The following is a 19118-nucleotide window of genomic DNA, read 5'->3' as shown; positions in this document are numbered from 1 at the left end:
TTTTAATACAGCTATTCCAGCAAAACGTGTGTTGTTAATAGTGACATATGACAGACAATTTGAAGACAGGACAGTGAGTTCTTCCATGTACTTTGTGTTTTATGGCAGAATCTATTATGTCTTCTGTTTTCCCATGTATAGTAATCTTTTATGTATGCTGTGTATGCTTGTTAGTAGTTGATTTAAGAACTGTATGTGATTCTCTCTGTTTGGCGCACTGTGTTGTTGTGGACCACTACAGGCTTCTCCCTTTGTGAATCATGTTAATAATTTAATTTTATAGCTCAAACACCTTACATTTTCCAAAATGTAATGTTCAGTATAGTGTTTTTTGTCTAATTTTATTTCTTGTAGTGGGAGAACTTCCTTTCCCTTATGTTAAAATAAGTGATTAGCTTAATCTGTGCAGCTATGGTTTTTAAGCTACTGATACAGATGAGTTTTATCTTGCCAAAATACAAAAATAAAATAAATTTTTAAAAAAATGACACTGACAGATACAAAACATTAAAAGACATTAAAACAATTTAAAACACAGTCTCAGTAATGAACAGAAAACTAAGACAAAATTGTCAGAACTATTTTCATGTAGATGTAGAATATCAGACTGAACAGGCCTCATATAAGGTAAATCAACCTGATCACTGAAATGTTGGTGCTACTGGATGTAGCATCTCAAAACTGTGAGAACTTGATTGTTGGTTTTCTTTTTGTTGTTGAATGACTGTTCTTCTGTCTTTTTGCAAATGCAGTATATTCACATAAATAGAGACTTTTCACAACAAATTATCCACACACTCTAAACTGCACTTTAATAAACCAGAGAGAATGATGGATGTGTTCATCATCAGAGATTAAAAATGGATCTTACTGAGTTTCTGAAGGTTTAGATGTTCTTTAGTCTGGTCTGTGATAACTAACCTTAAACAGACAACCATAACAGTTAAAACACATGACTCCCTCTAAAGAGATTTATCTGTTTTCATACCAGTAACTGGCCAATGAGGTCCTCAGTTCATACTGCGAGTATTTAGAAGGCTCTAATTTATTAACATACTGTTACACAGTAGTGATAGTGGTTTATTCAAAATAGGGTTGACCAATACAACAAGTCTACAAGCCAGTTTGAAATGATGGAGAAAACATTTTCTCTAGGTAGAGTTGAGCAAACTAGATCACTGATGTTACAATACCTACACAGTTACATACCATGACAGTTATCTCTTACAAAACCAACAAACACATTTTTACACTAATGTGTCCGTGACATGTGAAGAAACAAATGTGTGTGATACTGTTCACTGTGCAACAGTCACTGTGACATCACTTTATAAAATCATATGTCCTGTATCTGTGACTGCAGGATAACACAGCCATGATAATGAGAACATCAGTCATATTTGCAGCTATAACTGTCATCTGTTTGACAGGTAAACTTCCCATCACTCAAATGGCTCTTCTGTGAGTGTTTCTGTAGTTGATAAATTAATTGACTGAATGATTGAGTGAGTGAGTGACTGACTGCTGGATTGATTTATCCTTGGATGGATAGATGTATAGATTGACTGATTGATTGAATGAGTTAATGAGCGAGTGCGTGAGTAAGTAAGCTGTCTTACCAAGTGAAGTTTGTCTTGACATGCTCCAGTTACTCCTGAAAACAACAAGTTATTAAGTGTCCCGTGCTGTGGTATTTTGACGTTCTTTCAGTATAACCTTTGTACTGTCATGAACATGTATGATACACTAACAGAGGCCATATGTCATTCTTCTTTTCTGCTCACAGAATGTTCAGTTTCCATTCACACTTCCATCAACAGTCAACACATCCATCAACAGTCACAAACACACTGAACACACCCTGATAGTGTCAACACAGTAAAGTGCTGTTGTCTCACTTTGACCTCATGTTTTATAAAGTCTTCATCATGTGTGACTGTGTTCCAGGTGTTGTGGGTCAGAGTGTGACTCTCTCTCAGAAAAACATCTGTGCTCTGAAAGGGACAGACATGGACATTCCCTGCAGTTACACAGAGTATGGTCACACAGTCCAAAGTAAAGAGTGGTACAGGACTCAGACCTCTGGAGGGGACACTGTTAATGAGAAACTGGACCCAGACATCAATGACCGCGTGGAATATGTGAGCAGTTATTGGTACGACTGTCAACTCAGAATCAAACAAGTGAGACTGAGTGACTCTGGAGTTTATAATTTTAGATTTAAAACAGAAAGTAGTGATTGGATATCTGACTCATCTGGGGTTACTCTCTCTGTGACAGGTAATGAATATCTATTCATGCCAAATAGACTGTATTAAAAGTTTTAAATTCACTCAGGATAATTAAAAAAAGCCTAAGTACACAGTTAACCGAAGAATATGATGTTTATTTCTTACTCTATTCAGATGTATTTGTATCAGAAAGAGAAGAGAAAGAATGGGTGATACTGACCTGTAACACCACCTGCTCACTAGACTCCAGTTTAAAATATAACTGGTACAAGAATGGCAAACTTCGGTGGGAGAGATCCACTGCCTCCTTCTCCTTAAACACAGGGTGGAGTTGGTATGCTGGCATATACTCCTGTTCTTTTAGTAACCATGACAACATCCGATCCCCTACAGTGTGTAAGTATGGATTTTGTTCCTGTACACTACACTGCCACGACAGAATAAACAAGTGTTAGGAATTTATCAAAACAATGAGACTGTTAATGCTAGGGTTGTTCCTGACTCAGAATTTTGTCGGTCAAATCGGATTTGTCTGTTCAATATGAATATTCGACTATTCGTTCCTTTTTTTCATATAGACTATCTGGCAATCAGAGAATCCATTGGCATGAGTTTCAGTGATGATTCCGACCACATTAACATAGTCAAATGCGACAGAGTCATGGGGACATATTTTTGAGCATTTAAAATCAATAAAAGACAGCTGCATATGATGCAATATTTGAATTGTGGCCTATTTGAATTGCTGACATACAATGTGGGGCTACCATATGGATTTGTCGGGATAATAAGGCAGGCAGCACACATGCGTTTCTGTTTAAATCAAGCTCTTGTAACCTTTTTTTTTCAATTTCACTTTAAACAAAACATTAAAAACATCATGTAGTCTAAATGAATAAACAAATTAAACAGTTTAAAACAAATTCACTACATTCACTTCTCGTCTTCAACAGGATAGGCTTATTAGACTACTGTATTTCTCTTTGAACATAATGCGTAAATCTTAAGTGTAAACGAATAAATAAACAATTGAACACTTCATTTAAGATGAAAAAACAAACGTTTGTCTTCAGTCTCTTTTTCGATGGCCGCCTAGCTATGCAACTTTCAAGTGGTTTGCCATATTTGGTGTTCTTGCATACAGAGTTTGCATTTAACTTTGTTAGGGCTGTCCTTCAAAAGTTTGAAACTTTTTCTGAGACGTTGTGATAGCTAGCCTCGTATACGAACTACTCCTCCTCAGGTTTCAGCTTCTCTCATCAACCACCAGCACATGTCGTCACATGGCGCGCCAGCTAGCCCTGCTAGAATATAAACATATATTTATGATTCCCCATATTTATAATTCCTCACTGAAATGTTATCCCTGTGCATTTTTGTAAGCTTCTATCTGTTTCATCCTGTTATTGCAATGCACACTGACTGACAACAACAACAAAAAAAAAAATCTGCTTGACTTGAAGAATCTCAGTCGACTGACGGGCCTCTGACTGATGATTCCACTGGTCGACTTTCAGAGGGCAGCCCTAGTTAATGCAGCAGAATATGATGTAATACTTTATTTCAGAACAAAGTGAAACATGAGCATTATCTCTATTCATACAGTACATTTAATTCTTTATTCATGAGTACCTGACCGCCATTTATAAATTTTGTAAGCACATGCAATTGAGCAAATGAAAGATTTGAATGATAGTAAAATATCAATAGATATTTCAGCCTTATTTTGTAAATTACATGAAACAGATTGGATATGGTAATAATTTATGATATAATAATGCAATAATTGCAATAATTTATAGTTTACTTGTAATATATTAAGAGATTTGTCTATATCAGAGAATTTCAACTGAGTGGAAAACCAAAATAACTCTCAAACTAATGAAGCTGTGGTTGTGTTTAGGTGTTGGAAATGGGTGCTGGAGTGTGACTTACAGAGAGAAGAATATTTGTGCTTTGAGAGGTTCATCAGTGGAGTTGCCCTGCTCTTACACATACCCAGCTGGGCACACAGTGACTAAAACTCTGTGGTTTAATACAGATCAGTCTGGGGTAGAGCCCACAGACCTGAGTCTGGATAAAGACTATGAGGGTCGTATGGAGTTCAGAGGGGACAATAAGAGTGACTGCACTCTGAGAATAAGAGATCTGAGACAGAGTGATGCACAAAATTATAAATTCACATTTCTGACCAACCAGGAAAGAGGAAAATATTCAGGTCAACCTGGTGTGACTTTGTCCATTACAGGTAATTCTCTATCAAAGACTCAACAAATATATTGTGCATTTGGAGACTTTTTCAGACAGACATTCTCTTTTCTTCATCATGTTTCATTATTCAGATCTGAAGGTGAAGATCCAAACTGATTCTAATCTACAGTCAGCAACACTGACCTGTGAAACATCCTGCTCTCTGAGTAACAACCCCACATTCATCTGGTACAAGAATGGACAGCCTGTATCTAACATACACACCCAGAGAATGTACCAGTCCTACAGCTACACTGTGAATGCTGACAGTTACTACTGTGCAGTTAAAGGATTTGAGGGCCTACGTTCTCCTGCAGTTTGTAAGATGAAATTTCATTGCCCGCATTTTATAAAAGTTGATTAATAGTTTAATGCCTTTCAATTACATGTAAAATTATGTTATATCCATCTTATACATTTTGTGCAAAAATGCATGAGACTGAAATCATTTTACATATAAGAATGAGAAATAACTAACATGGACAAGTTTTAAAACAAATGCATCTTTGAAAATAAAAAGCATTCCATCATTTATGCTGAGGAAAGAAAAAAAAAATTTCTTTTCCAAATAAAGTCGAATTACGTTAAAACGTCAACATGAAATGAGGGACTTAAAAATCTATTTTAAAAACCTGTTAGTGGAGTTGACACACATTTTACTATTATTTTTTTTTTTTTAAATATCAGTTAGATTTGTGCAAAATGATTTAATTTCAAATGACTCATTTGGCAAAGTAGCACTATATAATGTCTTTATTCAAATATTCAGTTATTTATTTGTTTGTTGCTTGTTTGTTTATTGTTTGTCAGTTTTTTAAACGAATCTTATAGATTTTTGATCTTAGTTGGAGAAAAACAGAGATGAACAAAAACGTTCATGCAGTGGTCTGGTTCAGAGTAAAGTGTTTCTCACAACATGGGAATTGATGTTTTTTGTGATGGCTGATCTAGCTAAGAGAAACACTGAGATTAAAACTCACAACCTCTTCATGAAACATCAAGCATTTCTGCTTTTTCACAGATGCTCCAAAGAATACCACAGTATCAGTTAGTCCCTCTGGTGAAATAGTGGAGGGCAGTTCAGTGACTCTGAGCTGTGGCAGTGATGCCAACCCAGCAGTTCACACATACACCTGGTATAAGATCAGAGATAATGAAACATCTGAAGGTGGCAATGAGAAGAACTTTAACTTCACTCTGACACATGAGACCAGTGGACATTACTACTGTAAAACACAGAATCAGATTGGTAATCAGAACTCTACTGTTATTTCACTTCATATGACAGGTATGGTTTCATTCTCCTACTTTGGCAATAATTACTTTAAAATTTACTTGATAAGAATAGTTTTAAGTTGTGGAATTGTTGTTTTTTCACTGGTGAGACACAGAGTATATGTAAGGATTTGTCCAATATCAATATCTCTCCAGGATCAGAGGAAAACAGAACTGTTCTGTATGCTACCATTGGAGTCTCAGTAGTTGTGATTCTTACAGTATTTATCACTGGCTCTATATGGAGGAGGTGAACAGCTCATTTTATTTCATCTCTCTTTAATTTTTTCTCTCTAAGTCTATACTTTATTCCTTCACATCATGACCTAAAGAGTGAACTGAAAATGAAATGTATGTGATGTGATTAAACGAAGTCTCTCTTTCATTATCACAACAGGAAAGAAACTTCAGCTCAACCCACAACACAAAGATCCAGAGGATGACCAGACAGGTGATAAAACTGGGACTTATGGTGACAGTCACTGTTATATTTCTCTACTGAAACAATATATTTACTGTTACTGTGTTTAGGTATTTCAAGTGTCATCTTGTGTTTGTCTCACCCAGACTGTCCATCCTAACTCTGCTGATGACACATACACAGCTCTTGATGTCAGGTCCAGATGCTCTGAGTACCACACTCTAGCTGTGAGTCTCCATTTACATCTCTGAGTCTCAGTCAGACATTTTATTTCACATTTTTCCTTGAGGGACTGAACTTTATTTTCCTTTACTATTTCTAACTGTTCTTTGTGTTTCTTTTGTCTTTTAGAGCTGTGAAAGGACTCATCCAGTGACACATACACAGCTCTTCAGAGAACTGCTCAGACTCGGAGTATGAGACCATACAGAGGAGAGAGTCACCATAAGACACACTGTGCTTCAACAATGTCTGCCTTGTGCCATTTTTAGTTTTTAGATTAGTAGATTGCCTTTAATAAAAAAGGGTAGCTCAAGCATTTTCTGCTTTGCTTCTCAAAGTTAGAAATGAGGAATTATTCTAAGTATACTTAACCACAGTGTTAAAATTGAATTGATTCTTTAAAAATAGTGAGTTTTGCCATTACTAAACATCACGGGTCAGAAGTAGTTGTAAGGAGCTTCTTTGGGTCATGAACATCTTTAGATTAGCTCTATTTAGATTTAGATTTAGATTGTTTTTAATCAATGCACTTTTTTTTAGCACAATTGTATTTTCATATGAACACAATGAACGATACGTCCTGGAAAATTTGTCGGGTGAACATTCCATCCCTAAAACTTCAGTTATCTCATACACTGTTGGATATGCAGCTGCATATATTAGGCTTTGATGTTGATGAATAAACACTGTCGAGTGGAAGTATTTGTTATGTTTCTCCTTTAGAGAATCAGAAAATCTAACGAGGTACTGTTTATGCTAAAGAATAGACGACTATTTCGCAATACGGCTAAAAATCAATATGACACATTAATGAGCAGGTCTCAGACTGCGGCATAATTGATTGCACTGCATCTTAAATGTTGGTACTCTCTAAAGAACATCATGGGAATTTGGTTCAGCGTCTCCATATCAGTAGCAACAATGAGACCAGGCATAAAAACCTGACTGAATAATTCGTTGTGTGTAGTCGTTTGACAGCAGACAGAATCCACTGAGTAAATCCACTGATTTGAAATTAATGTGCTTGTGTTATTTTCAGCTGTTTTAATGTTCAGTGCTGCCTGTCTTCACATTTTACCCCACTCCCACTACAGTGTCACAGAGGGTAGTGTATGGATAGGTGAAGGTGTCATAGCTTTGCATTTATCCTCAGACGTTTCTGATACATTCAGATCAACAGAGGTATTTAAAGGACTTTGGTTATGACTGGTTCTTATATAATAATCTAATTGTATTTATTATATTCTCCATGAGAATGATCCTGAAAGAACCCCTTTAAAAAACACAACATCTCATTATGCTAATAAACAGATACATGATGATGGAAAGAGAGTGAACAACATAGAGTTTTACAGACAGAGTGAGTCTATACATGATGGAATTATTCTCCAGTGTGACCTCCCTGATCTGCTGTTGTGTCTTCATGATGATGATGTCCAATGTCCTCAAAGTTCCTTAGTGCTTAAGGCTTAAGGGAGTGGAGAGCACCTCAGCATTTCAATGCTACATAATCACCAGTAGGGGGAGTGTTGGACATCGCAAATGATATGTGTCAGCCAAGCACAAAGCCCCCTCTTATTCTGGGGAGATTTTATCTAAACACTACTGTTCTTGGCTTAAATAATCTTATTTTATGTGTCTAACTTTTTACTTCTCTAAGCGTTTTCATAGAAGAGCACATCACCAAGCATTTAGATAGTCAACTGAATGAGTTCAGAGTAGGTTTATATTTTATTATAAATCAATATAACAGTCTGAGGAGTTTTATATTATGACCTGGAAAAGGATACTGTGAAAATAAGTCATAGTTCATGCAGCGTGATTGATTCTTGCAAGCTTATATGATGCTATAAGGTTTTTGTCCATGGCACTGAATCCTTTCTGTGGTGGTGATGGTGGTATGTATGTGTGTGTGAGTGTGTGTGTGTGTGTGTGTGTGTGGTGGGGGGGGGGCAGGTCTCATTGGAGTGATGGAGAGAGACTGCAGGTGGTCCTCAGTTCCACTAACTCATGTACTGTATGAAGACATTAAATTCACCACATTTAAAAGACTGATCAGAAAATACAGAGGCACTTATGCAAAATGTGAAAATTTCGACACATATACAACCAAAAAACATCAAAAGTATAAAACTAAAAAAAGGGAACTTCTCTCTTTAACAACACTGTTCACACTTTTCTCCTCACATCATTTTACTGTCGTGTCTAAAAAAAAAACTTGTAAATACAACATATCATAACTGCTTCACAGTGACATTTCAAACATAAAGCAACACATATATCATTTTGAACAATACTTGCTACTAATATTCCAGCATGCACACAATAAGTATGTGATGTGTATAAATCTTTCAGTATGTGGTATGTTATAGATGTGAGGGAAAAAAGAGGGGACCCTGTAGGATTGAAAGCACAGATAAAATTCAGACACTGCAATGACTAAATGATAATGACTATATGAGTTCTGATCTTTTCTGAGTAAAACGTTAATTCTTGTGTTGTGTAATCGCCTTACTTCACAGTTCCTTTCAGTTCAGACATAAAGGAACTTGATTCTTCCTGTGTTAGAATTTCATAATTATTAATGTTCTTCACACTCAACAGTTCCACTGTAGAGACAGACAGTTCAACATGCCACAACTCTGCTCATCAAAGAGTAAGTATATTATGTTTTTAATACAGCTATTCCAACAAAACGTGTGTGGTTAACAGGACAGTGAGTTCTTCCACGTATTCTTGTTTTCTGGTAGAATATTTTTCCATCTATAATATCTTATATCAATCTCTTTGGTGGATTGGGTTGTTGTAGGCCACTACAGGCTTCTCAATTTGTGTGTCATGTTTAAAATTGAATCGTAACAGTAAAAAATGGTATAAAATGAAAGTATTTAAGTTAAAGGAAGGAATTTAGGAACTTAATGACAAAGTGAATTGGTTATATCTCTGAGATGCAGATGTAAAGAGTATTGGAATAAATAGAAGAACATTATTATTAATGAAAACATTTTTTGTCAGTAATTTTGATAAATAATAATTTGTTCTTATTTGTGAGTTAGAATCTCAAACATTTTATAATTTAAATTTTACAAGTAACATTTAAGTGTAGTGTTCAGTATAGTATTCTCTCTTTCTCTCTCTCTCGCCCTCTCCCTCTTATTTATGAGTGTGAAATTTTGTGGTGGTGGATTTGGTGATAGTGGCAAAACATCGGAAAAAGAAATAATATTAAAGAAAGTCTCAGTTTCTCTCAGTTTTCTGTTTTTTACTATCAGAACTATTTTCATGTAGATGTAGAATATCAGACTAAACAGGTCTCATGTGAACTGAATGGACCTGATCTCTGAAATGTTGGTGCTACAGGATCTACCATCTCAAAACTGTCAGAACTTTCTTATTGTTATTTCTTTTTACTGTAAAATGACTATTACTCTGTCTTATTTAAAGGAAGCTTATTTATATACTCAGAGGTGTTTCACAACACAGAAAATTATTCACCTAAAGCAAAGCAAATGATTGATGTGTTTGTCATCTGTGAGTGAAAACAAATTTTACTGAGTCTCAGAAGGTGTTGATCTTATTTAGTCCATTCTATAATAACTAACCATAAACAGAAAACCAAAAGAATAAAAACGCATCCCTCTAAAGAGATTTTTCTGTTTTCACATCAGTAACTGACCAGTGAGGTCCTCAGTTCATACAGTGAGTATATAGAAGGCTCTAATTCATTAACATACTGTTACACTGAAATGATAGTGATATGTACAAAACAGCATTGACCAACAAAACAAGTCCACAAGCCAGTTTGAATCAGGGGAGAAAATATTTACAATTACAATTTGGTATTTGGCAGACACTTTTAGCCAAAGCGACTTACAATAAGTGCATCAGTCAGATTCCTAATACCTCATAAGCAGAGATCACAATAAGACTGAGCGTTAATTTACCCCTTCGTATTGTGCCCCTGGAATACTTTGACAGTGAGTGACAAACATAGATGCAAGACAAGGTTTTTTTTTTTGTTTGTTTTTTTAATGTAAAGAAAGGGAGGTTAGGCAGTGGGGGACAGGTGGGTTCTGAAGAGGTGGGTTTTCAGTTTCCTGTGGAAGATGGTAAGAGATTCCGCAGTCCTAACTGCATGAGGGAGGTCGTTCCACCACTGCGGGGCAATGGCGGAGGAGAGGTGTGGTCGGGAGGAGTGGCTGCCGGGTTCCCGAAGTGAGGGGACCGTCAGTTGACCAGAGGTCATAGAGCGGAGGGTTCTAGTAGGGGTATACAGAGTTATTAGGGACTGAAGGTACGATGGGGCAGAGCCTCTTGTGGCCTGGTAGGCCAGCACCAGTGTCTTGAACTGGATGCGGGCATTACCGGAAGCCAGTGGGGCGCAGTAAGGAGTGGAGTGACATGAGAGTGCTTAGGGAGGTTGAAGACCAGGCGTGCAGCGGCGTTCTGCACGAGCTGGAGTGGCCTGATGGTGCAAGTCAGCAAGCCAGCCAGTAGAACGATGCAGGAGTCCAGGTGGGAGATGACAAGCGCTTGGACCAGGAGCTGGGTCGCCTGTTGTGTGAGGAAGGGGCGGATTCTCCTGATGTTGTATAGGGAGAATCTGCAGGATCGAGTGACTGCTGCGATGTGACTGGAGTAGGTCAGCTGGTTGTCTAGGGTCACGCCAAAGTTTTTGGCTGCTGTGGTGGGGAACACCACAGATCCCTCGATGGTGATTGCAGTGTTGATCGTTGGGGAGTTCTTAGCGGGAAAAAACAGAAGCTCCGTTTTCTCCAGGTTGAGTTTGAGGTGGTTAGCGGACATCCAGGAGGCAATGTCAGCTAAGCAGGCTGCAATGCGAGGCTGAACCTGAGAGTCAGAGGAGGGGAAGGAGAAGAACAGCTGTGTGTCATCAGGGTAGCAGTGGTAAGAGAGACCATGGGGCGGAGATAACTTGACTGAGTGATCTGGTGTAGAGAGAGAAGAGGAGTGAACCAAGTACAGAACCTTGTGGGACTCCAGTGTGGAAAGGGCGGGGGGGAGGAGACCGATTCCCTCCAAGAGACCTGGTAGGAACGGTCAGACAGATAGAACTTGAACCATGCGAGTGCAGATCCGCGAAGCCCAGCCAGCAAGGGATGAGAGAGGAGAATCCGGTGGCTGACCGTGTCAAATGCTGCGGAGAGGTCTAGGAGTATGAGGACAGAGCTGAGAGACTTCGCTCTGGCCAAGTGGAGCTCCTCCGAGACAGCAAGGAGGGCCGTCTTGGTGGAGTGTCCGGCTTTGAATCCAGATTGATTCTGATCCAGGAGATTGTTCTGGAGAAGATATGGAGAGAGTTGGATATAGACTGCACGTTCCACGGTTTTGGAGAGAAACGGTAGGAGAGAGACTGGACAGTAGCTACTGACATCAGCTGGGTCTAGAGTGGGCTTCTTAAGCAGTGGCTTGACCCATGCCCTCTTCAGGGCAGAAGGAACTGTGCCAGTAGATAGGGAGCTGTTGATCAAGGACGAGATGACCTGAAAGAGAGGGGAGGGGATGGGATCTAGAGGACAGGTAGTAGGACGATGGGAGTTTATAAATAGGAGAGCTTCAGAGTCAGATAGAGGGGAGAAGGAGGAAAAGATAGTTGGGGGGGGGGCGGAGGGTGCAGGATCCGAGGTGGGAGGGGATGGGGGGAAGGAGTCGCAGATGTCTTTGATCTTCTTCTCGAAGAAGGAGACAAAGTCATCAGCAGATAGGGATGAAGGAGGAGGAGGAGGAGGAGAAGAGTTTGCGGGTATTAGAAGAGGCAGAGTTGATCCTGGAGTGGAAGAAGGCAGATCTGGCAGAGGACAGGGTAGAGGAGAAAGAAGAAAGAAGAGAGTGGTAGTGGGATAAGTCGTTGGGGGATCTTGATTTCCGCCATCTCCGTTCAGCCACGCGAAGTTTGGCTCTGTCAGCACGAATACTATCGGTCAGCCAGGGACTGGGAGCAGAGAGGCGAGCTGGTTTGGTGACGGGGGGGGGGCAGAGGGTGTCCAGGGAGGAGGCCAGTGCAGAAAGGACCGTAGAGGATTTCTCCTGCACAGGAAGAAGTGAGAAGGCTTCCGCAGATGGGAGAGAGGAGCAGACCATGGAAGAGAAGGCACTAGAGGAGAGGGTGCGAAGGTTGTGCCTAGCTGAGACTGGCAGCGTGGGAGCAGAGGATTTCAGGGAGGGTGAGATCGAGATAGAGAAAGAGAAAGACATGAAGAAGTGATCTGAGGCATGGAGCAGTGTGACTGTGAGATCAGGAACATGGCAGCCTCTTGTGAAGACAAGGTCCAGCTGGTTGCCACCCTTGTGCGTTGCAGGGGATTCCACGAGGGTAAAGTCAAAGGACTGAAGGAGGGAGAGTAGGCCATCAGACTGACTAGAATTCAGAGGAAGGTTGAAGTCCTCTAGCAGCAATATTTATTCTAGGGAGTGTTTTGAGCAAAATAGGTAATATATAGTTTATTAGCTCGTACTATTTGATATGTACCTGTATGTAAGAGATCGCCCTCAACAGCCAGGGGTTTACTGATGCAAAAAAAACCCCCAAAACAACATATTTTCACAGTATTGTGTTAATATGAAATATGAGGAAAAAGATTCTTTATAATAATATTCACTGTGTAACAGTCACTGTGACATTACTTTATGAAATCACATGTCCCGTATCTGTCACTGCAGGATAATACAGCCATGAAAAACACGTCATATTTGCAACTGTAATTTTCAATCTGATTGAGTGAGTGAGTGAATGAGTGGGTGAGTGAGTGAGTGAGTGAGTGCGTGAATTTTATATGTTTTCAGGAATTTACTCCTCAATACATACAACCAGTTAGTAACAGTGCCATGCTGTGGTATTTTGATATTTCTTTCAGTATTACCTATGTACTATCAGAACATGTATGATACAGTAACAGTGACCATATGAAGTGTTTTATCAATGTCATTCTTCTTTTGCACTCTCAATATGTTCAGTTTCCATTCACACTTCATCCATCAACAGTCACAAACACACTGAACACACCCTGATAGTGTCAACACAGTAAAGTGCTGTTGTCTCACTTTGACCTCATGTTTTATGAAGACCTCATCATGTGTGACTGTGTTCCAGGTGTTGTGGGTCAGAGTGTGACTCTCTCTCAGAAAAACATCTGTGCTCTGAAAGGGACAGATGTGGACATTCCCTGCAGATACACAGAGTATTGTCACACAGTCCAAAGTAAAGCGTGGTATAGGACTCAGACCTCTGGAGGGGACACGGAGAAATTGGGCCCAGAGAAACTCACTAACTAAAACCTCTTTTTAAAATGCACCTTATTTAGAAAACATATTCCGCCTTTAGAAAGAGAAAATCTTCTGTTTTGCCTCTCTTTCACTTTAACATTCTTGTCTTTCTCTTCACTTTTGAGAATAGTGACAAGTGTTGACTGTGTCAAACATCCCGTCTTACTGGAGGAGAAATGTAGTAATAACAAAAGCTTTCTCTGAGTTGGCCACATGGTTTCCAGCTCAGTAGCTCATGTATTTGAATGTGTCCAGTGATGGAGTTGCTGCCTATGTGTGAGAGCCCATTAAGGTCTGTTTCAACTCATGCTGATGTGCGGTGATGTGGTGATGTGCAACTGCAGTGTGACTCTCCCCTTCATTTTGTTTCAAAATTAAAATCTGTTTCAAAATTAAACAGATCTGTGAAGAAAACTTGGCTAAAATTCCTCCACAGCATTGACAGTTACTGATGTTGTATTTTAAGAGGAGTTTACTTGCAGTCATTGAAACTAAAGGGTGTAAAACCACTTATTAACCGTGACAGAGCAAATTTTTTCCACATCAGGGGTATGATTGCTGAAAAAGCAAAATAAATAAAAAAAGAAAATAGGAAAAGGAAAAAAAATATATGCATCAAGAAGAACTGTGGCTGTTTAGAGAGCTAATTATTAAAACAGAAGCTGATTCTTCCTGTCTGGCACTTTGGTCTTTTAATACATTCTTCACAGTCCCTGTGCCAGAATAGAGACAGTCAGTGCAACATCTCACAGTTTTGTTCCTCCAACTAAGTGCATTCTGATTTTTAATGTTCCAAATTATTTTAAGACATGAGTGTTCTGTTCTCACTAACAGTGTTGCGCTTCAATGTTGGCTATATAATCCATGAAAATGCTGCATATCTTGTGAGTTTCACAGAGTTGGATGTTGAATGAAAGTGACATTTGAAATTAAAGAGTAATGAATTCCACAAAAATATACTTCATGCAGGTTAGACAGGTTATTTTGATGTAGGTCCTCTGCTTATTATAACAAATCATTGGGTTATCATCTCTGAAATGATGTACATTTTCTGGACTTCAGAAAATTCACACGTCCAAATTTAGTAACATTTCAGTAAACACGATCAGTTATATGTGCCATTATGGCAGAATCTTCAACTTCTCTTCTACTTCTGTGTCTTACTTCTCCACTCCACACTCTTTCACCATCATTTCCTAAAATTCATAAATACAAAAACTACACATATTCAATATACAAGACAAAATTAAAAACACAAAAATGACCAACACGTTATGAGGTTTTTCTCAGTAAAATGTGAATGTGTTGTGCATCAGGTCTATTGTGAAATAAAGCCATTCAATATTATAAAATCAAAGGTGACTAAAATGCATAATGTGTCTCAATGGGAGTGAGTAAATTACAATACCATACAGATTTTTAAAATGTTTTGAATGAAACAGAATGTGATTCATATTTCCAACATGCTCTCTCTCTCTCTCTCTCTAACTCTCTCTGTCTCTCTCAAATCTCAAATAACTTTGCACTTCTTGGTTTAGGGCTTTATTTACATTGCTCATGTTGAACTGTTTCGGTGCAAAGATGGACAGTTCAACACCTCACAAATCTGCTCCTCAAAAATTAGGGAGATCATGCTATTTGATTTTAAAACAGCTGAAACACAAGTGTACTGTTTTGATAAATGAAATGATATACCTAACGAAGTACAATCATTCCTCTTTGAGATAAACATGCTGTTGAACAATGTCAGAGAATGGGAGGTGAAGTTACTCTTCACCACATCACAATTGAACTGGACAAAGACTTTTACTTTTCTTTGAGCATGTATGACATAGCTTCGAGATGCAGGAATAGGGTGAAATAACAATATGATCTCCTCAGGATGACAGAATTTTTTTTTTACATTTTGTGTCAATTATAATAATGTTTATTGTCTATCAGTCAAAGTGACATCACTTTATGAAATCACATGTCCTGTATCTGTGACTGCAGGATAACACAGCCATGATAATGAGAACACCAGTCATATTTGCAGCTGTAACCGCCATCTGTTTGACAGGTAAACTTCCCTTCACATACCTGGCTGTTCTGTGAGTGTATGGCTGATTGAGTGAGTTAGTTGTCTTACCAAATGATGTTTGTCTCAAAATACCCTTATTCATAACTATTTATTTAACAAAACGGAACTTGCAAAAATAATAATCTGCAGCATACAAAATGACGACTGTCACTTGCACACTCAATAACACGCAGATGTAGAACCGTTTCCATATCTCTGCAGGCATTAAATATCTTTAAACAGACTCACACTGGGGACTGCCAGTTATTTAGTATGCGCATGTGCAGAGCGGAACTCTCTGTCTGCTGTCTGTCAAGTGTTCAGGTTCACCACCGTAAAAAGTTCACACCTGGTAGTTGTAACTGCCCGATTCTCCTCGCTCCCAGATTTTCCCCAGAATTACGAAATCAAGAGGTCCAGTTTGCAACACGCAATAATAGTTTCCTGCACTACCCAATTTCCATGGTGTTTTACGACATTACATCATATTTCTGCATCTCCTGCCTGATTTAAAATTTTATTAGGTCATATTTCATAACTATGCTATTGTTTATCTATGCTATACTAATATGCTAAGCCTACAGACAATAAACTATGCCTAAACTAAACTATGCAATGCTAATATGCTAAGCCATAAGAGAATCTGGAAAAAAAAACAACACAGCGCTTCAATAACATTATCAGTATATGCTAACACTCCATCTCTCAATGAAAATAATACCTTGTTCTTTGTGCTTGTAAAATGTTTACGTATGAGCAGTACAGATCTGGCACTGCTGGATCATGTCATATAGTGTGCGCATGTGACCGGTCTGGTCTGACACTGTTAGAACTCTGCATTGTGTTGTATATTATTTATAATAAGACGACCATCTCTGGTTGGCCAACCAAGGGGCAGGATTTATTCTGTCCTTTTTTACAGCGTCCAGCCGACTGTGTGACACACAAAAACAGCAGTACAAAAACTTTGAAGCAATCGCCTACATGCATGTGTCTCTCTCCTCATTACTGCGTCCAGTCGACTGAGGGGAAACCCGCGAATTTCCCTTTAGATGCTAAGAGCTAGTATTAAAGTTAAATGAGAATGAGAGATTATAACAAAATATACACTATGCTTATGCAAAACAAGATTAATCACACAAAACAAATTTACACGACAAAATAACAAAAAAGGGGGCGCTTACATACCTGAGTGACACACAAAAACAGCAGTACAAAAACTTGAAGCGATCGTCTACATGCATGTGTCTCTAACAGAGGAGCGAAACAGAAAATTAGACCGCATGGTAGACCAAACACGCGTTCCGCTGGCCTAGCCCGAGACCGGCAACTAGCATTCTATGCAAAAGTACTGTACACGATAAATAATAAAGATAATGCACATGCACACGAAATAAATAATACATCAACAAAAAAACAGCATCTGTGACCTGTTCAGGGTAAGATTCTCACCTCCATTTAGCATTTCTACCCCCGCTTTACCATACTATCAGCATGAGTATCAGTGTAAACCTACCTCTCCTCATTACAGCGTCCAGTCGACTGAGGAAAAACCCGCGAATTTACAAAGTAACGTCACAAGATGTCAGAGGTCACACAACAAAATTACAATAAATAAAATAAAAGCTCCCCAAAAGAAAAACATATACATAAGCACGCGTATACAGAAAAACAACAACGTGCATACAGAAACTGAAAATGGATTACTGGTGAAATAAAAACGTATTATATTTACACATCGGCTACACGCACGCTTCAGATACTGCACATGCATATTGCAGTTTGGACTTCCGGACTTTCGTACTTCTGGCAAAATCGGGCAGCTCTCAAAATCAACTGCGCATGTGTGTTGCAGATCGGACTTCCGGATTTCGTAATTCTGGGGAAAATCTGGGACCGAGGAAAATCGGGCAGTTACAGTGGTACAAATCGTGCAGGAATAAGTTTCCGGTTATGTCAGTATGTGCATGTGCAGAACGGATTGTGCCTCCGGGTACGGATCGTGGATTTACAGACCCAATCTCTCCTTAGTGACAGTGTGGGTAGTCATATTAAAGATAGACAATTAAGGTGAACAGGTGTGTGTCGCATCACAGCTGGTTCTGTAATCATGTATTTTAACATTGCTGGAACACTGTATTAACCAATTAGCACCTAGGACCGGAACTATCAGTTTTATAAGTTAAATTTAAATATTCAGCATGAAAAACATTCTTCTGAAAAGGTGTGTGTAATGCAGGAAAGGACATTTTAATAATCCAGTAACTGTAATGTCATTACTGAATTTTGAACAGTAATGCTTTACTTTACTTCATCATGGAGGAAAGTAATATAATTACAGTAACACGTTACTTTGTAACTTGTTACCCCCAACACTGATAAGCAGTGTCATTCTTCTTTTACATTTACAGCATGTTCAGTCTCCATTCACACTTAGTCCATCAACAGTCACAAACACACTGAACACACCCTGATAGTGTCAACACAGTAAAGTCCTGTTGTCTCAGTTTGACCTCATGTTTTATAAAGTCCTCATCATGTGTTACTGTGTTGCAGGTGTTGTGGGTCAGAGTGTGACTCTCTCTCAGAAAAACATCTGTGCTCTGAAAGGGACAGACATGGACATTCCCTGCAGTTACACAGAGTATGGTCACACAGTCCAAAGTAAAGAGTGGTACAGGACTCAGACCTCTGGAGGGGACACTGTTAATGAGAAACTGGACCCAGAGATCAATGACCGTGTGGAATATGTGAACAATTATTGGTACAACTGTCAACTCAGAATCAAACAAGTGAGACTGAGTGACTCTGGAGTTTATAACTTCAGATTTAAAACAGAAAGTAGTGATTGGATATCTGACTCATCTGGAGTTACTCTCTCTGTGACAGGTAATGAATATCTATTCATACAAAGTAGACTGCACTTAAAGTATTAATTTCTTTCAAGATTATAGATTTTTAAAAAGCTAATTAGACAGTTAACTGAAAATGCTGCTGTTGTTTTTTTCTTACTCTCTTCAGATTTGTTGGTGACGGTGGAGAAAGAGAGGGCAAGGGTGAAACTGACCTGTAGCACCACCTGCTCAGTAGACTCCAGTGGATATTATTCCTGGTACAAAAATGACGGATACTGGTTGTGGACAAACTCTGCTTCCACAGAGGGGAGTTCATTTGATGGCAGATACTCCTGTTCTCTTAGTAAGCATCACAACATCCGGTCCCCTACAGTGTGTAAGTATGGATTTTGTTCATGTACATGCCGTGCTAATGGTATAGAGAAATTCTGGCTAATGGTTCACTGGTAATATTAGACTGAATACTAATATCACTTAGCCATGACCATAACCTGATTTGAGAATGTGAACTGCAGTTATTC

At 38.8% G+C, this 19118-nt stretch overlaps 1 pseudogene; it reads right to left on the bottom strand.

Moving 5' to 3' along the window:
• Window positions 1-10468: 10468 nt before the first annotated feature.
• LOC115812292 (uncharacterized) overlaps window positions 10469-19118 on the bottom strand; it is a 37830-nt pseudogene continuing 29180 nt past the window's right edge.

Source organism: Chanos chanos, chromosome 5 (assembly GCF_902362185.1).
Source record: "Chanos chanos chromosome 5, fChaCha1.1, whole genome shotgun sequence".
Classification (NCBI taxonomy): domain Eukaryota; kingdom Metazoa; phylum Chordata; class Actinopteri; order Gonorynchiformes; family Chanidae; genus Chanos; species Chanos chanos.
Note: the sequence above shows the minus strand (reverse complement) of the source record. Positions and strands in the feature narration are given on the sequence as shown.